General features: G+C 44.3%; 8 non-coding genes across 8 annotated transcripts; all 8 read right to left on the minus strand.

Moving 5' to 3' along the window:
- Window positions 1–1,672: 1,672 nt before the first annotated feature.
- Window positions 1,673–1,743, minus strand: trnag-gcc (transfer RNA glycine (anticodon GCC)). The gene has a single exon. It is a non-coding gene; the product is annotated as a tRNA-Gly (tRNA).
- A 10,088-nt stretch (window positions 1,744–11,831) lies between these two features.
- On the minus strand, window positions 11,832–11,902 carry trnag-gcc (transfer RNA glycine (anticodon GCC)). Its single transcript has one exon. It is a non-coding gene; the product is annotated as a tRNA-Gly (tRNA).
- Window positions 11,903–13,450: 1,548 nt separating this feature from the next.
- trnag-gcc (transfer RNA glycine (anticodon GCC)) lies at window positions 13,451–13,521 on the minus strand. The gene has a single exon. It is a non-coding gene; the product is annotated as a tRNA-Gly (tRNA).
- Window positions 13,522–15,069: 1,548 nt separating this feature from the next.
- On the minus strand, window positions 15,070–15,140 carry trnag-gcc (transfer RNA glycine (anticodon GCC)). Its single transcript has one exon. It is a non-coding gene; the product is annotated as a tRNA-Gly (tRNA).
- A 1,548-nt stretch (window positions 15,141–16,688) lies between these two features.
- trnag-gcc (transfer RNA glycine (anticodon GCC)) lies at window positions 16,689–16,759 on the minus strand. Its single transcript has one exon. It is a non-coding gene; the product is annotated as a tRNA-Gly (tRNA).
- A 1,548-nt stretch (window positions 16,760–18,307) lies between these two features.
- Window positions 18,308–18,378, minus strand: trnag-gcc (transfer RNA glycine (anticodon GCC)). Its single transcript has one exon. It is a non-coding gene; the product is annotated as a tRNA-Gly (tRNA).
- A 1,548-nt stretch (window positions 18,379–19,926) lies between these two features.
- trnag-gcc (transfer RNA glycine (anticodon GCC)) lies at window positions 19,927–19,997 on the minus strand. The gene has a single exon. It is a non-coding gene; the product is annotated as a tRNA-Gly (tRNA).
- A 1,548-nt stretch (window positions 19,998–21,545) lies between these two features.
- Window positions 21,546–21,616, minus strand: trnag-gcc (transfer RNA glycine (anticodon GCC)). The gene has a single exon. It is a non-coding gene; the product is annotated as a tRNA-Gly (tRNA).
- Between the last annotated feature and the right edge of the window lie 500 nt (window positions 21,617–22,116).

The following is a 22,116-nucleotide window of genomic DNA, read 5'->3' on the forward strand; positions in this document are numbered from 1 at the left end:
AAGGGTCGGTGTGGACTTGTTGGGCCGAAGGGCCTGTTTCCCCACTGTAAGTAATCTAATCTCAGTGGCCCAGAAAATATTTTTTAAAACCCGCTAATACTGGGAAGAGTTCGTGGTTTATGCTCTTTTCCTCAATCTTCAGAGAAATGTCCTTATAGATTCGCGGAATATTGGAGACGGGGAGCCTTGAATCGCGATACTACATTATACTGAGCAATATGGGGGCTTTGTACAAATTTGAGACAATTGCGTTTATCTTCAGCAATAGAAAATGCCCCGATGACTCAAATTCTGCATCGAGAATTTATTTCGCGCTTACCACGATTTCATAACTCAGACAACGCTGCCCTCTTTGATCCTGCTAACTATTCCCAAGATGTACCACAAACTTCGGGCATCGGGCGACCCTCTGTGAGGCGTTTGCACATTCTCCCGATGTCTGTGTGGGATTTCTCACATTCCAAAGATGAACAGGTTAGGTGAATTGGCCATGCTATATTGCCCATAGTGCTCAGGATGTGTATATTAGATGCATTACTCAGGGGTAAATATAGCTTGGGGGAATGGGTTGGTCTTCGAAGGGTCACTGCTTCCACATTGTAGGGATTCTATGATTAATTGTGCCGCCAGTTTTGTTCAGTTCTCGTTGACGGAAGAGTGTTCTGCTCCACCGCAGTCCAACACTGGCACCTGCACATCATGACGACAGCAAGAACACTTAAAGAAAACGAAAACCGAAAGAACTGCGGATACTGGAAATCAGAAACGAAAACAGAATTTGCTGGAAAAGCACAGCAGGTCTGGCAGCATCTGTGCAGAGAAATCAAAGTTAACCTTTCGGCTCCGTTGACCGTTTTCCCAGTAACCTTTCTTGTACTTAAAAATAATGCTTCCTCTGATGTGTGAAGCACTTTGTACATCCAGATATCACGGAAGACAGCTGTTCAAATGCAATGATTTGGAGATGCCGGAGTGGACTGGGGTGTACAAAGTTAAAAATCAAAAAAACACCAGGTTTAATTGGAAGCACTAGCTTTCGGAGCGCTGCTCCTACAATAGACAATAGACAATAGGTGCAGGAGTAAGCCATTCAGCCCTTCGAGCCTGCACCGCCATTCAATATAATCATGGCTGATCATTCCTAATCAGTATCCTGTTCCTGCCTTATCTCTATAACTCTTGATTCCACTATCTTTGAGAGCTCTATCCAACTCTTTCTTAAATGAATCCAGAGAGTGGGCCTCCACTGCCCTCTGGGGCAGAGCATTCCACACAGCCACCACTCTCTGCGTGAAGAAGTTTCTCCTGAGCTCTGTCCTACATCAGGTGATTGTGCTTCCAATTAAATCTGTTGGACTTTAACCTGGTGTTCTGTGATTTTTAATTTTGTCCAAATGAAAATATTTTCATGGTAGTATGTCCATTTTATTTAATGCCATTACCTTCCAGAAACCTATAGATTCTGTTATGAAAATGTTCAAAAGTTAAGTCTGCAGAGCCGTGTGGAGTAGAGATTTCTGTTAGATTCCAAACGCTGCGTGAACAAGTTCCTGCTTGGTCTTTATCGTGGAAGGAAATTGGAGAGTCTGCAGCCAGACGAAACAGGCATCCGATCTGGCTGAAGTGTGTTACACTGTGTAACATTTGAAGTTAAAGAAAAAAAGCTCCGCAATGCATTGGCCGGGAATCGAACCCGGGCCTCCCGCGTGGCAGGTGAGAATTCTACCACTGAACCACCAATGCAAGTACATGTAAGACTTACCAGAACTCTCCTGTAGTTTGAATCGCAGCGGGGAATTAAACCAGTCTTGTTGAAACAGTGTGGTGCTGGAAACTGACTCCAATCTCCAGTATCTGCAGCCCTCACTTTCGCCATTGCTGATGTAGCAAGAAACCAAGTAGCAAAATCGCAATGAAACAAGAACAGACGTTACTGGAAAAGCTCAGCAGGTCTGACAGCATCTGTGCAGAGAAATCAAAGTTATACTCTCGGCTCCGTTGACCGTTTTTCCAGCAACTTCCGTTCTTGTACTTGAAAAAATGTTTCCTCTGATGTGTGGAGCACAGCTGTCCAAATGTAATGATTTGGAGATGCTGGTGTTGGACTGAGGTGCACAAAGTTAAAAATCAACTTGATTCAAATGAAAATATTTTCATTGCGGTTGCCACTGCATGCTGAGTGGGTGGAATAAGTTACTGTTGGAACAATTGATTTTCTAAATTGACTCCTCTCATCTCATTTTTGACCCCTTAATCATCTCGGATGAACGACGGAGAACTAGATTACATTCCATACAGTACAGAGCAGGCCCTTGGGTCTAACAAGTCCACTCCGACCCTCCAAAGAGTAACCCACCCAGACCGGTTCTCCTACTCTATATTTACCCTTGACTAATCACCTAACACCATGGGCAAGTTAGCACGGCCAATTCACCTGACCAGCAAAGGATTCATTTGCTCAAGTCCGTTTAGAGATCCGCGATTGTACACCAGAGATTTTTCTGGTCGGCCGGGTACTTGCTTTGTTGCTGAGAGCAACAGAATCTCCACTCATTCTCCCCATTCCTCCTGCGAACCTTCACAGGGATTTGCAAAGTCCAGTTGGTTGCTGCCTCCTTTTTCCTGTTCCTGATTTTGTCTACCAGTGATCAAGTCGAGAAAGACTAGCTTATGGAATATTGCGTGCAATTCTGATCTCCTTCCTCTCGGAAGGATGTTGTGCAACTTGAAAGCGTTCAGAGAAGATTTCCAACGATGTTGCCAGGGATGAGCAATAGGGAGAGGCTGAATAGGCTGCGGCTGTTTTCCCTGGAGCGTCGGAGGCTGAGGGGTGACATTATAGTGGTTTATAAAATCATGAGGGGCATGGATAGGATAAATAGAGAAGTTTTGTTTTACCCTGAAGGGAGGGGTGGGGGGGGGGGGGCGGGGTCCAGCACTAGAGAGCAGAGGTTTAGGATGAGAAGGAAAAATTTTTAAAAAGACCTTCGGGGCAAGTTTTTCACACAGAGGATGATGCATGTATGGAATCAGCTGCCAGAGGAAGTGGTGGAGGCTGGTACAATTATAAGATTAAAAAAAAACATCTTGATGGGTATATGAGTAGAACGGGCTGAGAAGGATATGGGCTAAGTGCTGGCAAATAGGAGTAGCTTAGGTTGGGACATTTGGTCGGCATGGACAAATTAGACCGAAGTGTCTGTTTCTGTGCTGTATATATGACTATACCTATGACTGATCTGAAAAGTGAAGGTTTTTATTTCTTATATTCATTGGATGAGCATTTAATTGCTTGCTAGGTCATTGTTATTGCCCATCTCAAATTGTTCTTGAGAAAATGGTGAGAGGTGGGTCATTTCCTGGCATTTGTATTGTGCAATTGTACTTGCTATTTCTTAACCCAAGCCTGGGCATTGTCTAGGTTAATTTTTTTCAATACAACCTTTTTCTAGTGTGACTCGAGCCCAGGAGTGCAGGCTCATAAATAAGAGTCACTCCCGCTGTATTGTCCAGGATATTGTCATAGACCCAAACATCTTCTACCTCTTCATCAGTGACCTTCCTGCTGACATAAAGTGGGCTATTTTTGTTCATGATTGCATAATGATGGCACCATTCACAACTCCTCAGATATTGACGCAGACCATGTTCAAATGCAGCAAGCCAATGACCTCTGATGAACACAACTGTCTTCCTGTGTGCTAGATATGACTCCAACCAGTGGATAAACAAAGATTGTGAACCAACTCAGTTCACCAGTATAGAGTGTCATTTATGTTCTAGCATTGAATATGTTTGAGGTTGGATTGGAGAAATAGTTGGTATACTTCCAAAACCAAGGGATGGGCAAGAAAGTGAAGCTGATCATTAATAATAGTGAGCAGGCTTGATCTGTGGGCTATTTCTACCACCATCTCTATGTTCTTGTGTTTATACATATGAGTTGTGCTGATTGTGTGTGCACACAGCATGTTTATGTTTTAGTTAAAATGTAACTCATTTCCATTTTAAGAATAGCCTTCTCCACCTGGTCAGGAATCTATTGGCAAACTATAACTTGCAAGTAATAATTTTGTACCTAGAATCGAAGTTGTATTTTCTACACTATAGATTGTGAAATTTTTAAAAAGCGTTTAGATAAAATCTAACAATGATTAAGTATTGTAATAAAACATATACATCCATCGAATAATACTTCTGATGTAAGTTTACTCGCTGAGCTGGAAGGTTCATTTTCAGATGCTTTGTTACCATAATAGGTACACATCATCACTGAGCCTCTGATGAACTAGGAAGTAGGGAAATCCCTAGCAATTACAGACCAGTCAGTCTCACGTTTGTCGTCTGCAAGGTGTTAGAAAGGATTCTGAGGGATAGGATTTATGACCATCTAGAAAAGCATGGCTTCATTAAATGCAGTCAGCACGGCTTTGTGAGGGGCAGGTCATGCCTCACAAATCTTATTGAGTTCTTTGAGGATGTTACTAGACAAGTTGGTGAGGGTCGAGCGGTGGATGTGGTGTATATGGACTTCGGCAAGGCATTTGATAAGGTTCCCCATAGTAGGCTCGTTCAGAAGGTCAGGAGGAATGGGATACAGGGAAATTTAGCTGTCTGGTTACAGAATTGGCTGGTCGACAGAAGACAGCGAGTGGTAGTGGAAGGAAAGTATTCTGCCTGGAAGTCAGTGGTGAGTGGTGTTCCACAGGGCTCTGTTCTTGGGCCTCTAGGCTTTGTAATTTTTATTAATGACTTGGATGAGGAGATTGAAGGATGATTTAGCAAGTTTGCAGACGACACAAAGGTTGGAGGTGTCGTTGACAGTATGGAGGACTGTTGTAGGCTGCAGCGTGATATTGACAGGATGCAGAGATAGGCTGAGAGATGGCAGATGGAGATCAACCTGGATAAATGCGAAGTGATGCATTTTGGAAGGTCGAATTTGAAAGTTGAGTACAGGATTAAAGACAGAATTCTTGGCAGTGTGGAGGGACAGCGGGATCTTGGTATGCAGGTACATAGATCCCTTAAAATTGCCACCCAAGTGGACAGGGTTGTTAAGAAAGCATATGGTGTTTTGGCTTTCATTAACATGGGAATTGAGTTTAAGAGCCGTGACATCGTGTTGCAGCTCTATAAAACGTTGGTTAGACCGCACTTGAAATACTGTGTGCAGTTCTGGTCGCCCTATTATAGGAAAGACGTGGATGCTTTGGAGAGGGTTCAGAGGAGGTTTACAGGATGCTGCCTGGAATAGAGGGTTTATCGTACGAAGAGAGGTTGACTGGGCTCGGACTTTTTTCATTAGAAAAAAGAAGGAAGAGAGGGGGCCTAATTGAGGTGTACACGATAATGAGAGGCATAGATAGAGTTGATACCCAGAGACTTTTTCCCAGGGCAGAAATTGTTAACACGAAGGGTCATAGTTTTACGCTGTTTGGCGGAAAGTATAGAAGGGATGTCAGAGGCGGGTTCTTTACGCAGAGAGTTGTGAGAGTATGGAATGCGTCGCCAGCAGCAGTTGTGGAAGCGAGGTCATTGGGGATATTTAAGAGACTGCTGGACATGCATTTGGTCACAGAAATCTGAGGGTTCGTACGTTAGGTTTACCTAACACGAGGATCAATGTTCGGCATAACATCGTGGCCCCAAGGGCCTGTTCTGTGCTGTACTGTTCTATGTTCTATGTTCTAACTCCAGTGAGCAACTGCATGACTAATACCTCTTTCAGCCTGATGTTAACTCTGTGGAGGTAAATAGATTTGTATGACTTAAGATTGGGCTCAAACATGACCGTGTAATGATAAACAGGTAAGAATATATTACAAAACACCACATTCTAAGTAATTTTTCCATAAAACGTGTAATTTCAGTCAAGAAAATGTCCTTCCTTCTATTCCAGGAAACACTGTCCTAGAATTTAAAAAAAGAACTTAGTGTGATAGTAATAGATCGAAAGGTGCTACAAAAGTGCTGTCAAAGTCGACAATTGGGAATTGAGGGAAGCATAAAGTGGTCAACTTTAGAAGAGGAGTTGCTGAATTCAATTGAATAATTTTGAAAGAGAAGCAGGGACTGAGAGACCTGTTGGGTCACACAGCGTCCTTTCATCATAAAGTCAGAAGTGGGCATTTTTGTTCATGATTGTATAATGATAGCACCATTAACAACTCCTCAGATACTGAATCAAATGCAGCAAACCAATGACGTCTGACAATTACAACCACCTACCATTGTGCTAGATATGACTCCAACCAGTGGAAAAACAAAGATCGTGAATGGACTGAGTTCTTCACAATGGAAGGTCATTGATGTTCTAGCATTGAATATATTTGAAGTTGGATTAGAGAAATGGTTTTTATGCTTATAAAACCAATGGATGGGCAAGATAGTGAAGTTGATCATTAATAATATTGGATCAGGCTTGATTTGTGGGCTAATTCTACCACCATCGTTATGTTCCTGTGTTTCTCAATATGAGTTGTGTTGATTGTCTGCACACAACATGTTCATGTAATAATTAAAATAGAACTCATTTTCCATTTTAAAAATAGCCTTCTCTACCATGTAAGCAAGCTATAATTTGGGAGTAATAATTTTGGGCCGAGAATCCAAGTTGTACTATTTACATTATATATTGTGGAATTTTAGAACAATGTTTAGGTGAAATCTAACAATGATTAATTATTGTAATAAAACATATACACCCATAGAGTTATACTTCTGGATGTAAGTATGCTTGCTGAGCTGGGAGGTACACTTTCAGACACTTTGACACTATACTGGGTAACATAATCAGTGAGCCTCTGGTGAACTCCAGTGAGCTGTAGTTGCATGACTGACAGCTCTTTCATCCTAGGCCTCCTACAGCGCCACTCCCTCACCTCCCGATGCTTGGAGAAAGAATGCCTCATCTTCTACATTGGAGCACTCCAACACCAGGGCATCAATGTGGACTTCACCAGTTTCCTCATTTCCTCTCCTCCCACCTTATCCCAGTTCCAACTTTCCAACTCAGCACCATTCTCATGACTTGCCCTACCTGCCAATCTTCCTTCCCACCTATCTGCTCCACCCTCCTCTCTGATCTATCACCTTCATCCCTGCCCCCATCCACCTATTGTACTCTTTGCTACCTTCTCCTCAGCTGCAGCCCACTCCCATTTATCTCTCCACCGCAGTGTCTCCCTGCCTTCATCCCTGATGAAGGGCGTTTGCCCGAAACGTTGACTTTCCTGCTCCTCGGATGCTGCCTGACCTGCTGTGCTTTTCCAGCACTACTCTAATCTCGACTCCGATTTCCAGCATCTGCCGCCCTCACTTTTGCCTGACATCTCTTTCGGCCTGACTTTAACTCTGTGGAAGTAAACAGATTTGTATGACTTAAAATTGCGCTCAGACATGAATATGTCATGATAAACACGTAAGAATCTGTTACAAAACACCACCTTCTAAGTTACTTTTCCAAAAAAATGTGTAATTTCAGTCAAGAAAATGTCCTGCCTTCCATTCTAGGAAACGCCGTCCTAGAATTAAAAAAAGTTAGTGGGATGGTAACAGATTGAGAGGCGCTACAAAAGTGCTGTTGAAGTCCATAATTGGGATTTGAGGGAAGCATAAATTGGTGCACTTTAGAAGGGGACTTGGTGAATTCAATTGAAAAATTTTAAAGGAGAAGCAAGGACTGAAAGATCTGTTGAGTTACAGACCCAAAACATCAAAATAATTAATCATAGAACCAACCCTAAGTTCTGATTTTTGATGGTTTGGAATGTTTGAATTGACGAGAGAGGAAGGGGTAGTGTTTTCAATAGTAAATTTCGTAAAGGAGTTAGATACATTTTCGAATAGATAATTCTCACGCTCTGGAACAACAGTGGGACAACCAGTTCAGCAGACCATATTCCTGAACTAAACTAGTCCCACCGGCTTTCGTTTGGCACATATCCCTCCAAACCTTTTCTATTCATGAACATATCCAAATGTCTTTTAAACATTGTAACTGAACCTGCATTCCTCCACTTTCTCTGGCATAGGACAATTCTTTCAAAAGCAGCCAGAAGCCGGACCCTTTTTTTTTAACCCCAGTTGTATTCTTTTCAGGGTATCATATTAAAAACTCAATCTTTGCCTCAGGCACTGGGACCGCAACAACCTTTACCCTCGAAAAGATTGCCTGAGTGACTGTGACAGTCACACAGGATAGATCTTTCAGCGATGGGGTCTATCCCATCATTCTTGGATCACAGCCGTTCATCTCAAGACCATTTTCCAACACTATGACCATTTTACTTAATGCCATTGGTTTCCAACAACATATGGATTATGTCATGAAAATGTTCGAAAATTGTACATTGCTCAAAAACTGCATGAATTCATGTAAAACACTTTTATTTCACTTTTTAGATTAGAATCAATCTAAACATCATGGCATAGACAGAGAACACAGGGGGCGAACACCTTTAACATATTGTCTAGCTAACACCAATTGTTACAGTGAACCTGAGAATGCAACTTTAAAAATAATGCTTTTTGATGAATGAAGTGAAACTATCATGGTATTCGAACAGATGAAGGACTCAACAGACAATCAAGGTATTTTTCAATGTATAATTTCAGTTACATCACACTGTAAACTTTTGCGATAACTTCTGTGTCTTACAAATGTGTCCTCCACAACCACTTTATGGAGGAGCGATTCTCCGAAAGCTAGTGTGTTTCAAATTCAACCTATTGGAATATAACTGGGTGTTGTATGATTTTTAAATTTGTACACACCTGTCAAACACCGGCATCTCCAAATTTACAAATTGAGCCTGCAGAGGGTTGTGGGGTAGAAATTTCTGTTAGATTCCACATGATGAGCGAACAAATACCGGCTTGGTCTTTAACGTGGCAGGAAATTGGATAGTCTGCAGCCAGACGAAACACGCATCCCGATCTGGCTGAACTCCGTTACACTACGTAATATTTGAAGCAAAACACGCGACAACGCATTGGACTGGAGGCGAACACGGGCCTCCAACGTGGCAGGCGAGAATCCAACCACTGAACCTCCAATGCACGAGTTACAAAGCTGGCTGGCGACAACTCTCCGAAAACGTGAATTCCACGCCATTACATTCCAGAAGCCTATGGATTCCATCATGAAGATGGAGCCTGCAGAGCCGGAGGTGACGGCGATCTTTGTTAGAATCAACACGCTGAGTGAAGACATTCCTGTTGAACGCGCACCAAGCACATAGAAAAGTACAGCACAGAATGTTGTGCCCACGATGTTGTGCCGAGGTTTCATCCTAATGTAATGTAACCTACGCAACCCTCAACTCACTGCTCTCCATGTACACGTCCAGCAGTTCCTTAAATGACCCCAATGACTCTGCTTCCACCACCACAGCTGGCAACCCATTCCATGCATTCGCAACTCTCTGCGTAAAGATCCTACCTCTGACGTCTCCTTGATACTATCCTCCTAATATCTTCAAACTATGACTCCGGCTATTGACTCTGTCTGTGCCACTCATTATTCAAAGATATTGAATGCGAGAACATCAATGACGCTCTGTTGTGAAGAACTGAGTAGGTTTACAATCTTTGTTTATCCACTGGTTGGAGTCACATCTAGCACAAAGAAAGACGATTGCGTTCGTCAGAGGGCATTGGCTTTCTGGATTTGAACCTAGTATGGTCTGCTTCAGTATCTGAGGAGTTGTCAGTGGTGCTATCATTATGCAATCGTGAACAAAAATGCACACTTCTGACTATATGACAGAAGGAAGGTCACTGATGAAGCAGCAGAAGATGTTTGGATATATGACAGTACCCTTCCTGATGAAGGACTCCTGCCCGAGAGGTCGATTTTGCTGGTCCTCGGATGCTGCCTGTCCCCGCAGTGCTTTTCCAGCACCACTCTAATCTCATTCGGCGTATGCAGTCTGGCCCATCATTCTGGGATCACGGCCGGTCATCTCACTATGTCGATTTTACTTAATGCCATTAGTTTCCAGAAACCTGTGGATTCCGTCATGAAAATGCTCAAAAATGGAGCCTGCAGCGCAGTGTGGGGCGGAGATTTCTATCCGATCCCACACGAGGAGTGAACACATGTCTGTTAACCGCGCGCGCAGCAGGACATCAGTGAGTCTGCAGCCAGGCGAAACAGACTTTGCATCGGGCTGAACTCGGTTATGCCGTGCAGCATTCGAAATAAAGGGAGCGGCAATGCATTGGCTGGGAACCGAACCCGGGCCTCCCGCGTGGCAGGCGAGAATTCTACCACTGAACCACCAATGCGCCGGCGGACAACGTGCGCGAGAACTTTACTACACTTTGAACTCCAGCAGAAAACTTAACCGGTATTGTTGATATTCTGCAGCAAACTGACTCCAATCTCCAGCATCTGCAGCCCTGACTTTCTCCATTGCTGATATAGCGAGAAACCAAGTAGGAAAATCGCAATGAAGTGCTCTTTGTTTGACTGGTTTGATTTGATCTGAACACTGATTTTTATTTCAAAATATATAAAGTAAATAATACAACTAGGATTCGAGGCTCAAAATTATTACGTGCAAATTATAGTTTGCCTAGATGGTTCCTGACCAAGTGGAGAACGCTATTCTTAAAAAGGAAATGAGTTCTACTTGAATTATAACATTAACGTGTTACGTGCACACAATCAGCACAACTCATATTTATAAACACAAGAACATAGAGATGGTGATAGAAAGAGCCCACAGATCAAGCCTGCATGCCATCGTTAATGATCAACTTCACTTTCCTGCACATCCCTTGGTTTTGGAAACATACCAACTATTTCTCCAATCCAGCCTCAAATAGAACATAGAACATAGAAAAGTACAGCACAGAACAGGCCCTTTGGCCCACGATGTTGTGCCGAGGTTTCATCCTAATGTAATGTAACCTACGCAACCCTCAACTCACTGCTCTCCATGTACACGTCCAGCAGTTCCTTAAATGACCCCAATGACTCTGCTTCCACCACCACAGCTGGCAACCCATTCCATGCATTCGCAACTCTCTGCGTAAAGATCCTACCTCTGACGTCTCCTTGATACTTTCCTCCTAATATCTTCAAACTATGACTCCGGCTATTGACTCTGTCTGTGCCACTCATTATTCAAAGATATTGAATGCGAGAACATCAATGACGCTCTGTTGTGAAGAACTGAGTAGGTTTACAATCTTTGTTTATCCACTGGTTGGAGTCACATCTAGCACAAAGAAAGACGATTGCGTTCGTCAGAGGGCATTGGCTTTCTGGATTTGAACCTAGTATGGTCTGCTTCAGTATCTGAGGAGTTGTCAGTGGTGCTATCATTATGCAATCGTGAACAAAAATGCACACTTCTGACTATATGACAGAAGGAAGGTCACTGATGAAGCAGCAGAAGATGTTTGGATATATGACAGTACCCTTCCTGATGAAGGACTCCTGCCCGAGAGGTCGATTTTGCTGGTCCTCGGATGCTGCCTGCCCCGCAGTGCTTTTCCAGCACCACTCTAATCTCATTCGGCGTATGCAGTCTGGCCCATCATTCTGGGATCACGGCCGGTCATCTCACTATGTCGATTTTACTTAATGCCATTAGTTTCCTGAAACCTATGGATTCCGTCATGAAAATGCTCAAAAATGGAGCCTGCAGCGCAGTGTGGGGCGGAGATTTCTATCCGATCCCACACGAGGAGCGAACACATGTCTGTTAACCGCGCGCGCAGCAGGACATCGGTGAGTCTGCAGCCAGGCGAAACAGACTTTGCATCGGGCTGAACTCGGTTATGCCGTGCAGCATTCGAAATAAAGGGAGCGGCAATGCATTGGCCGGGAATCGAACCCGGGCCTCCCGCGTGGCAGGCGAGAATTCTACCACTGAACCACCAATGCGCCGGCGGACAACGTGCGCGAGAACTTTACTACACTTTGAACTCCAGCAGAAAACTTAACCGGTATTGTTGATATTCTGCACAGTGGTGCAGCAAACTGACTCCAATCTCCAGCATCTGCAGCCCTGACTTTCTCCATTGCTGATATAGCGAGAAACCAAGTAGGAAAATCGCAATGAAGTGCTCTTTGTTTGACTGGTTTGATTTGATCTGAACACTGATTTTTATTTCAAAATATATAAAGTAAATAATACAACTAGGATTCGAGGCTCAAAATTATTACGTGCAAATTATAGTTTGCCTAGATGGTTCCTGACCAAGTGGAGAACGCTATTCTTAAAAAGGAAATGAGTTCTACTTGAATTATAACATTAACGTGTTACGTGCACACAATCAGCACAACTCATATTTATAAACACAAGAACATAGAGATGGTGATAGAAAGAGCCCACAGATCAAGCCTGCATGCCATCGTTAATGATCAACTTCACTTTCCTGCACATCCCTTGGTTTTGGAAACATACCAACTATTTCTCCAATCCAGCCTCAAATAGAACATAGAACATAGAAAAGTACAGCACAGAACAGGCCCTTTGGCCCACGATGTTGTGCCGAGGTTTCATCCTAATATAATGTAACCTACGCAACCCTCAACTCACTGCTCTCCATGTACACGTCCAGCAGTTCCTTCAATGACCCCAATGACTCTGCTTCCACCACCACAGCTGGCAACCCATTCCATGCATTCGCAACTCTCTGCGTAAAGATCCTACCTCTGACGTCTCCTTGATACTTTCCTCCTAATATCTTCAAACTATGACTCCGGCTATTGACTCTGTCTGTGCCACTCATTATTCAAAGATATTGAATGCGAGAACATCAATGACGCTCTGTTGTGAAGAACTGAGTAGGTTTACAATCTTTGTTTATCCACTGGTTGGAGTCACATCTAGCACAAAGAAAGACGATTGCGTTCGTCAGAGGGCATTGGCTTTCTGGATTTGAACCTAGTATGGTCTGCTTCAGTATCTGAGGAGTTGTCAGTGGTGCTATCATTATGCAATCGTGAACAAAAATGCACACTTCTGACTATATGACAGAAGGAAGGTCACTGATGAAGCAGCAGAAGATGTTTGGATATATGACAGTACCCTTCCTGATGAAGGACTCCTGCCCGAGAGGTCGATTTTGCTGGTCCTCGGATGCTGCCTGCCCCGCAGTGCTTTTCCAGCACCACTCTAATCTCATTCGGCGTATGCAGTCTGGCCCATCATTCTGGGATCACGGCCGGTCATCTCACTATGTCGATTTTACTTAATGCCATTAGTTTCCAGAAACCTATGGATTCCGTCATGAAAATGCTCAAAAATGGAGCCTGCAGCGCAGTGTGGGGCGGAGATTTCTTTCCGATCCCACACGAGGAGTGAACACATGTCTGTTAACCGCGCGCGCAGCAGGACATCGGTGAGTCTGCAGCCAGGCGAAACAGACTTTGCATCGGGCTGAACTCGGTTATGCCGTGCAGCATTCGAAATAAAGGGAGCGGCAATGCATTGGCCGGGAATCGAACCCGGGCCTCCCGCGTGGCAGGCGAAAATTCTACCACTGAACCACCAATGCGCCGGCGGACAACGTGCGCGAGAACTTTACTACACTTTGAACTCCAGCAGAAAACTTAACCGGTATTGTTGATATTCTGCACAGTGGTGCAGCAAACTGACTCCAATCTCCAGCATCTGCAGCCCTGACTTTCTCCATTGCTGATATAGCGAGAAACCAAGTAGGAAAATCGCAATGAAGTGCTCTTTGTTTGACTGGTTTGATTTGATCTGAACACTGATTTTTATTTCAAAATATATAAAGTAAATAATACAACTAGGATTCGAGGCTCAAAATTATTACGTGCAAATTATAGTTTGCCTAGATGGTTCCTGACCAAGTGGAGAACGCTATTCTTAAAAAGGAAATGAGTTCTACTTGAATTATAACATTAACGTGTTACGTGCACACAATCAGCACAACTCATATTTATAAACACAAGAACATAGAGATGGTGATAGAAAGAGCCCACAGATCAAGCCTGCATGCCATCGTTAATGATCAACTTCACTTTCCTGCACATCCCTTGGTTTTGGAAACATACCAACTATTTCTCCAATCCAGCCTCAAATAGAACATAGAACATAGAAAAGTACAGCACAGAACAGGCCCTTTGGCCCACGATGTTGTGCCGAGGTTTCATCCTAATGTAATGTAACCTACGCAACCCTCAACTCACTGCTCTCCATGTACACGTCCAGCAGTTCCTTAAATGACCCCAATGACTCTGCTTCCACCACCACAGCTGGCAACCCATTCCATGCATTCGCAACTCTCTGCGTAAAGATCCTACCTCTGACGTCTCCTTGATACTTTCCTCCTAATATCTTCAAACTATGACTCCGGCTATTGACTCTGTCTGTGCCACTCATTATTCAAAGATATTGAATGCGAGAACATCAATGACGCTCTGTTGTGAAGAACTGAGTAGGTTTACAATCTTTGTTTATCCACTGGTTGGAGTCACATCTAGCACAAAGAAAGACGATTGCGTTCGTCAGAGGGCATTGGCTTTCTGGATTTGAACCTAGTATGGTCTGCTTCAGTATCTGAGGAGTTGTCAGTGGTGCTATCATTATGCAATCGTGAACAAAAATGCACACTTCTGACTATATGACAGAAGGAAGGTCACTGATGAAGCAGCAGAAGATGTTTGGATATATGACAGTACCCTTCCTGATGAAGGACTCCTGCCCGAGAGGTCGATTTTGCTGGTCCTCGGATGCTGCCTGCCCCGCAGTGCTTTTCCAGCACCACTCTAATCTCATTCGGCGTATGCAGTCTGGCCCATCATTCTGGGATCACGGCCGGTCATCTGACTATGTCGATTTTACTTAATGCCATTAGTTTCCTGAAACCTATGGATTCCGTCATGAAAATGCTCAAAAATGGAGCCTGCAGCGCAGTGTGGGGCGGAGATTTCTATCCGATCCCACACGAGGAGCGAACACATGTCTGTTAACCGCGCGCGCAGCAGGACATCGGTGAGTCTGCAGCCAGGCGAAACAGACTTTGCATCGGGCTGAACTCGGTTATGCCGTGCAGCATTCGAAATAAAGGGAGCGGCAATGCATTGGCCGGGAATCGAACCCGGGCCTCCCGCGTGGCAGGCGAGAATTCTACCACTGAACCACCAATGCGCCGGCGGACAACGTGCGCGAGAACTTTACTACACTTTGAACTCCAGCAGAAAACTTAACCGGTATTGTTGATATTCTGCACAGTGGTGCAGCAAACTGACTCCAATCTCCAGCATCTGCAGCCCTGACTTTCTCCATTGCTGATATAGCGAGAAACCAAGTAGGAAAATCGCAATGAAGTGCTCTTTGTTTGACTGGTTTGATTTGATCTGAACACTGATTTTTATTTCAAAATATATAAAGTAAATAATACAACTAGGATTCGAGGCTCAAAATTATTACGTGCAAATTATAGTTTGCCTAGATGGTTCCTGACCAAGTGGAGAACGCTATTCTTAAAAAGGAAATGAGTTCTACTTGAATTATAACATTAACGTGTTACGTGCACACAATCAGCACAACTCATATTTATAAACACAAGAACATAGAGATGGTGATAGAAAGAGCCCACAGATCAAGCCTGCATGCCATCGTTAATGATCAACTTCACTTTCCTGCACATCCCTTGGTTTTGGAAACATACCAACTATTTCTCCAATCCAGCCTCAAATAGAACATAGAACATAGAAAAGTACAGCACAGAACAGGCCCTTTGGCCCACGATGTTGTGCCGAGGTTTCATCCTAATGTAATGTAACCTACGCAACCCTCAACTCACTGCTCTCCATGTACACGTCCAGCAGTTCCTTAAATGACCCCAATGACTCTGCTTCCACCACCACAGCTGGCAACCCATTCCATGCATTCGCAACTCTCTGCGTAAAGATCCTACCTCTGACGTCTCCTTGATACTTTCCTCCTAATATCTTCAAACTATGACTCCGGCTATTGACTCTGTCTGTGCCACTCATTATTCAAAGATATTGAATGCGAGAACATCAATGACGCTCTGTTGTGAAGAACTGAGTAGGTTTACAATCTTTGTTTATCCACTGGTTGGAGTCACATCTAGCACAAAGAAAGACGATTGCGTTCGTCAGAGGGCATTGGCTTTCTGGATTTGAACCTAGTATGGTCTGCTTCAGTATCTGAGGAGTTGTCAGTGGTGCTATCATTATGCAATCGTGAACAAAAATGCACACTTCTGACTATATGACAGAAGGAAGGTCACTGATGAAGCAGCAGAAGATGTTTGGATATATGACAGTACCCTTCCTGATGAAGGACTCCTGCCCGAGAGGTCGATTTTGCTGGTCCTCGGATGCTGCCTGCCCCGCAGTGCTTTTCCAGCACCACTCTAATCTCATTCGGCGTATGCAGTCTGGCCCATCATTCTGGGATCACGGCCGGTCATCTCACTATGTCGATTTTACTTAATGCCATTAGTTTCCTGAAACCTATGGATTCCGTCATGAAAATGCTCAAAAATGGAGCCTGCAGCGCAGTGTGGGGCGGAGATTTCTATCCGATCCCACACGAGGAGCGAACACATGTCTGTTAACCGCGCGCGCAGCAGGACATCGGTGAGTCTGCAGCCAGGCGAAACAGACTTTGCATCGGGCTGAACTCGGTTATGCCGTGCAGCATTCGAAATAAAGGGAGCGGCAATGCATTGGCCGGGAATCGAACCCGGGCCTCCCGCGTGGCAGGCGAGAATTCTACCACTGAACGACCAATGCGCCGGCGGACAACGTGCGCGAGAACTTTACTACACTTTGAACTCCAGCAGAAAACTTAACCGGTATTGTTGATATTCTGCACAGTGGTGCAGCAAACTGACTCCAATCTCCAGCATCTGCAGCCCTGACTTTCTCCATTGCTGATATAGCGAGAAACCAAGTAGGAAAATCGCAATGAAGTGCTCTTTGTTTGACTGGTTTGATTTGATCTGAACACTGATTTTTATTTCAAAATATATAAAGTAAATAATACAACTAGGATTCGAGGCTCAAAATTATTACGTGCAAATTATAGTTTGCCTAGATGGTTCCTGACCAAGTGGAGAACGCTATTCTTAAAAAGGAAATGAGTTCTACTTGAATTATAACATTAACGTGTTACGTGCACACAATCAGCACAACTCATATTTATAAACACAAGAACATAGAGATGGTGATAGAAAGAGCCCACAGATCAAGCCTGCATGCCATCGTTAATGATCAACTTCACTTTCCTGCACATCCCTTGGTTTTGGAAACATACCAACTATTTCTCCAATCCAGCCTCAAATAGAACATAGAACATAGAAAAGTACAGCACAGAACAGGCCCTTTGGCCCACGATGTTGTGCCGAGGTTTCATCCTAATGTAATGTAACCTACGCAACCCTCAACTCACTGCTCTCCATGTACACGTCCAGCAGTTCCTTCAATGACCCCAATGACTCTGCTTCCACCACCACAGCTGGCAACCCATTCCATGCATTCGCAACTCTCTGCGTAAAGATCCTACCTCTGACGTCTCCTTGATACTTTCCTCCTAATATCTTCAAACTATGACTCCGGCTATTGACTCTGTCTGTGCCACTCATTATTCAAAGATATTGAATGCGAGAACATCAATGACGCTCTGTTGTGAAGAACTGAGTAGGTTTACAATCTTTGTTTATCCACTGGTTGGAGTCACATCTAGCACAAAGAAAGACGATTGCGTTCGTCAGAGGGCATTGGCTTTCTGGATTTGAACCTAGTATGGTCTGCTTCAGTATCTGAGGAGTTGTCAGTGGTGCTATCATTATGCAATCGTGAACAAAAATGCACACTTCTGACTATATGACAGAAGGAAGGTCACTGATGAAGCAGCAGAAGATGTTTGGATATATGACAGTACCCTTCCTGATGAAGGACTCCTGCCCGAGAGGTCGATTTTGCTGGTCCTCGGATGCTGCCTGCCCCGCAGTGCTTTTCCAGCACCACTCTAATCTCATTCGGCGTATGCAGTCTGGCCCATCATTCTGGGATCACGGCCGGTCATCTCACTATGTCGATTTTACTTAATGCCATTAGTTTCCAGAAACCTATGGATTCCGTCATGAAAATGCTCAAAAATGGAGCCTGCAGCGCAGTGTGGGGCGGAGATTTCTATCCGATCCCACACGAGGAGTGAACACATGTCTGTTAACCGCGCGCGCAGCAGGACATCGGTGAGTCTGCAGCCAGGCGAAACAGACTTTGCATCGGGCTGAACTCGGTTATGCCGTGCAGCATTCGAAATAAAGGGAGCGGCAATGCATTGGCCGGGAATCGAACCCGGGCCTCCCGCGTGGCAGGCGAGAATTCTACCACTGAACCACCAATGCGCCGGCGGACAACGTGCGCGAGAACTTTACTACACTTTGAACTCCAGCAGAAAACTTAACCGGTATTGTTGATATTCTGCACAGTGGTGCAGCAAACTGACTCCAATCTCCAGCATCTGCAGCCCTGACTTTCTCCATTGCTGATATAGCGAGAAACCAAGTAGGAAAATCGCAATGAAGTGCTCTTTGTTTGACTGGTTTGATTTGATCTGAACACTGATTTTTATTTCAAAATATATAAAGTAAATAATACAACTAGGATTCGAGGCTCAAAATTATTACGTGCAAATTATAGTTTGCCTAGATGGTTCCTGACCAAGTGGAGAACGCTATTCTTAAAAAGGAAATGAGTTCTACTTGAATTATAACATTAACGTGTTACGTGCACACAATCAGCACAACTCATATTTATAAACACAAGAACATAGAGATGGTGATAGAAAGAGCCCACAGATCAAGCCTGCATGCCATCGTTAATGATCAACTTCACTTTCCTGCACATCCCTTGGTTTTGGAAACATACCAACTATTTCTCCAATCCAGCCTCAAATAGAACATAGAACATAGAAAAGTACAGCACAGAACAGGCCCTTTGGCCCACGATGTTGTGCCGAGGTTTCATCCTAATGTAATGTAACCTACGCAACCCTCAACTCACTGCTCTCCATGTACACGTCCAGCAGTTCCTTAAATGACCCCAATGACTCTGCTTCCACCACCACAGCTGGCAACCCATTCCATGCATTCGCAACTCTCTGCGTAAAGATCCTACCTCTGACGTCTCCTTGATACTTTCCTCCTAATATCTTCAAACTATGACTCCGGCTATTGACTCTGTCTGTGCCACTCATTATTCAAAGATATTGAATGCGAGAACATCAATGACGCTCTGTTGTGAAGAACTGAGTAGGTTTACAATCTTTGTTTATCCACTGGTTGGAGTCACATCTAGCACAAAGAAAGACGATTGCGTTCGTCAGAGGGCATTGGCTTTCTGGATTTGAACCTAGTATGGTCTGCTTCAGTATCTGAGGAGTTGTCAGTGGTGCTATCATTATGCAATCGTGAACAAAAATGCACACTTCTGACTATATGACAGAAGGAAGGTCACTGATGAAGCAGCAGAAGATGTTTGGATATATGACAGTACCCTTCCTGATGAAGGACTCCTGCCCGAGAGGTCGATTTTGCTGGTCCTCGGATGCTGCCTGCCCCGCAGTGCTTTTCCAGCACCACTCTAATCTCATTCGGCGTATGCAGTCTGGCCCATCATTCTGGGATCACGGCCGGTCATCTCACTATGTCGATTTTACTTAATGCCATTAGTTTCCTGAAACCTATGGATTCCGTCATGAAAATGCTCAAAAATGGAGCCTGCAGCGCAGTGTGGGGCGGAGATTTCTATCCGATCCCACACGAGGAGCGAACACATGTCTGTTAACCGCGCGCGCAGCAGGACATCGGTGAGTCTGCAGCCAGGCGAAACAGACTTTGCATCGGGCTGAACTCGGTTATGCCGTGCAGCATTCGAAATAAAGGGAGCGGCAATGCATTGGCCGGGAATCGAACCCGGGCCTCCCGCGTGGCAGGCGAGAATTCTACCACTGAACCACCAATGCGCCGGCGGACAACGTGCGCGAGAACTTTACTACACTTTGAACTCCAGCAGAAAACTTAACCGGTATTGTTGATATTCTGCACAGTGGTGCAGCAAACTGACTCCAATCTCCAGCATCTGCAGCCCTGACTTTCTCCATTGCTGATATAGCGAGAAACCAAGTAGGAAAATCGCAATGAAGTGCTCTTTGTTTGACTGGTTTGATTTGATCTGAACACTGATTTTTATTTCAAAATATATAAAGTAAATAATACAACTAGGATTCGAGGCTCAAAATTATTACGTGCAAATTATAGTTTGCCTAGATGGTTCCTGACCAAGTGGAGAACGCTATTCTTAAAAAGGAAATGAGTTCTACTTGAATTATAACATTAACGTGTTACGTGCACACAATCAGCACAACTCATATTTATAAACACAAGAACATAGAGATGGTGATAGAAAGAGCCCACAGATCAAGCCTGCATGCCATCGTTAATGATCAACTTCACTTTCCTGCACATCCCTTGGTTTTGGAAACATACCAACTATTTCTCCAATCCAGCCTCAAATAGAACATAGAACATAGAAAAGTACAGCACAGAACAGGCCCTTTGGCCCACGATGTTGTGCCGAGGTTTCATCCTAATATAATGTAACCTACGCAACCCTCAACTCACTGCTCTCCATGTACACGTCCAGCAGTTCCTTCAATGACCCCAATGACTCTGCTTCCACCACCACAGCTGGCAACCCATTCCATGCATTCGCAACTCTCTGCGTAAAGATCCTACCTCTGACGTCTCCTTGATACTTTCCTCCTAATATCTTCAAACTATGACTCCGGCTATTGACTCTGTCTGTGCCACTCATTATTCAAAGATATTGAATGCGAGAACATCAATGACGCTCTGTTGTGAAGAACTGAGTAGGTTTACAATCTTTGTTTATCCACTGGTTGGAGTCACATCTAGCACAAAGAAAGACGATTGCGTTCGTCAGAGGGCATTGGCTTTCTGGATTTGAACCTAGTATGGTCTGCTTCAGTATCTGAGGAGTTGTCAGTGGTGCTATCATTATGCAATCGTGAACAAAAATGCACACTTCTGACTATATGACAGAAGGAAGGTCACTGATGAAGCAGCAGAAGATGTTTGGATATATGACAGTACCCTTCCTGATGAAGGACTCCTGCCCGAGAGGTCGATTTTGCTGGTCCTCGGATGCTGCCTGCCCCGCAGTGCTTTTCCAGCACCACTCTAATCTCATTCGGCGTATGCAGTCTGGCCCATCATTCTGGGATCACGGCCGGTCATCTCACTATGTCGATTTTACTTAATGCCATTAGTTTCCTGAAACCTATGGATTCCGTCATGAAAATGCTCAAAAATGGAGCCTGCAGCGCAGTGTGGGGCGGAGATTTCTATCCGATCCCACACGAGGAGCGAACACATGTCTGTTAACCGCGCGCGCAGCAGGACATCGGTGAGTCTGCAGCCAGGCGAAACAGACTTTGCATCGGGCTGAACTCGGTTATGCCGTGCAGCATTCGAAATAAAGGGAGCGGCAATGCATTGGCCGGGAATCGAACCCGGGCCTCCCGCGTGGCAGGCGAGAATTCTACCACTGAACCACCAATGCGCCGGCGGACAACGTGCGCGAGAACTTTACTACACTTTGAACTCCAGCAGAAAACTTAACCGGTATTGTTGATATTCTGCACAGTGGTGCAGCAAACTGACTCCAATCTCCAGCATCTGCAGCCCTGACTTTCTCCATTGCTGATATAGCGAGAAACCAAGTAGGAAAATCGCAATGAAGTGCTCTTTGTTTGACTGGTTTGATTTGATCTGAACACTGATTTTTATTTCAAAATATATAAAGTAAATAATACAACTAGGATTCGAGGCTCAAAATTATTACGTGCAAATTATAGTTTGCCTAGATGGTTCCTGACCAAGTGGAGAACGCTATTCTTAAAAAGGAAATGAGTTCTACTTGAATTATAACATTAACGTGTTACGTGCACACAATCAGCACAACTCATATTTATAAACACAAGAACATAGAGATGGTGATAGAAAGAGCCCACAGATCAAGCCTGCATGCCATCGTTAATGATCAACTTCACTTTCCTGCAC

The sequence above is a fragment of the Chiloscyllium plagiosum genome, unplaced genomic scaffold (assembly GCF_037043375.1).
Source record: "Chiloscyllium plagiosum isolate Xiang-an unplaced genomic scaffold, Cpla_swu_hap1 HiC_scaffold_35, whole genome shotgun sequence".
In the NCBI taxonomy this organism is placed as follows: domain Eukaryota; kingdom Metazoa; phylum Chordata; class Chondrichthyes; order Orectolobiformes; family Hemiscylliidae; genus Chiloscyllium; species Chiloscyllium plagiosum.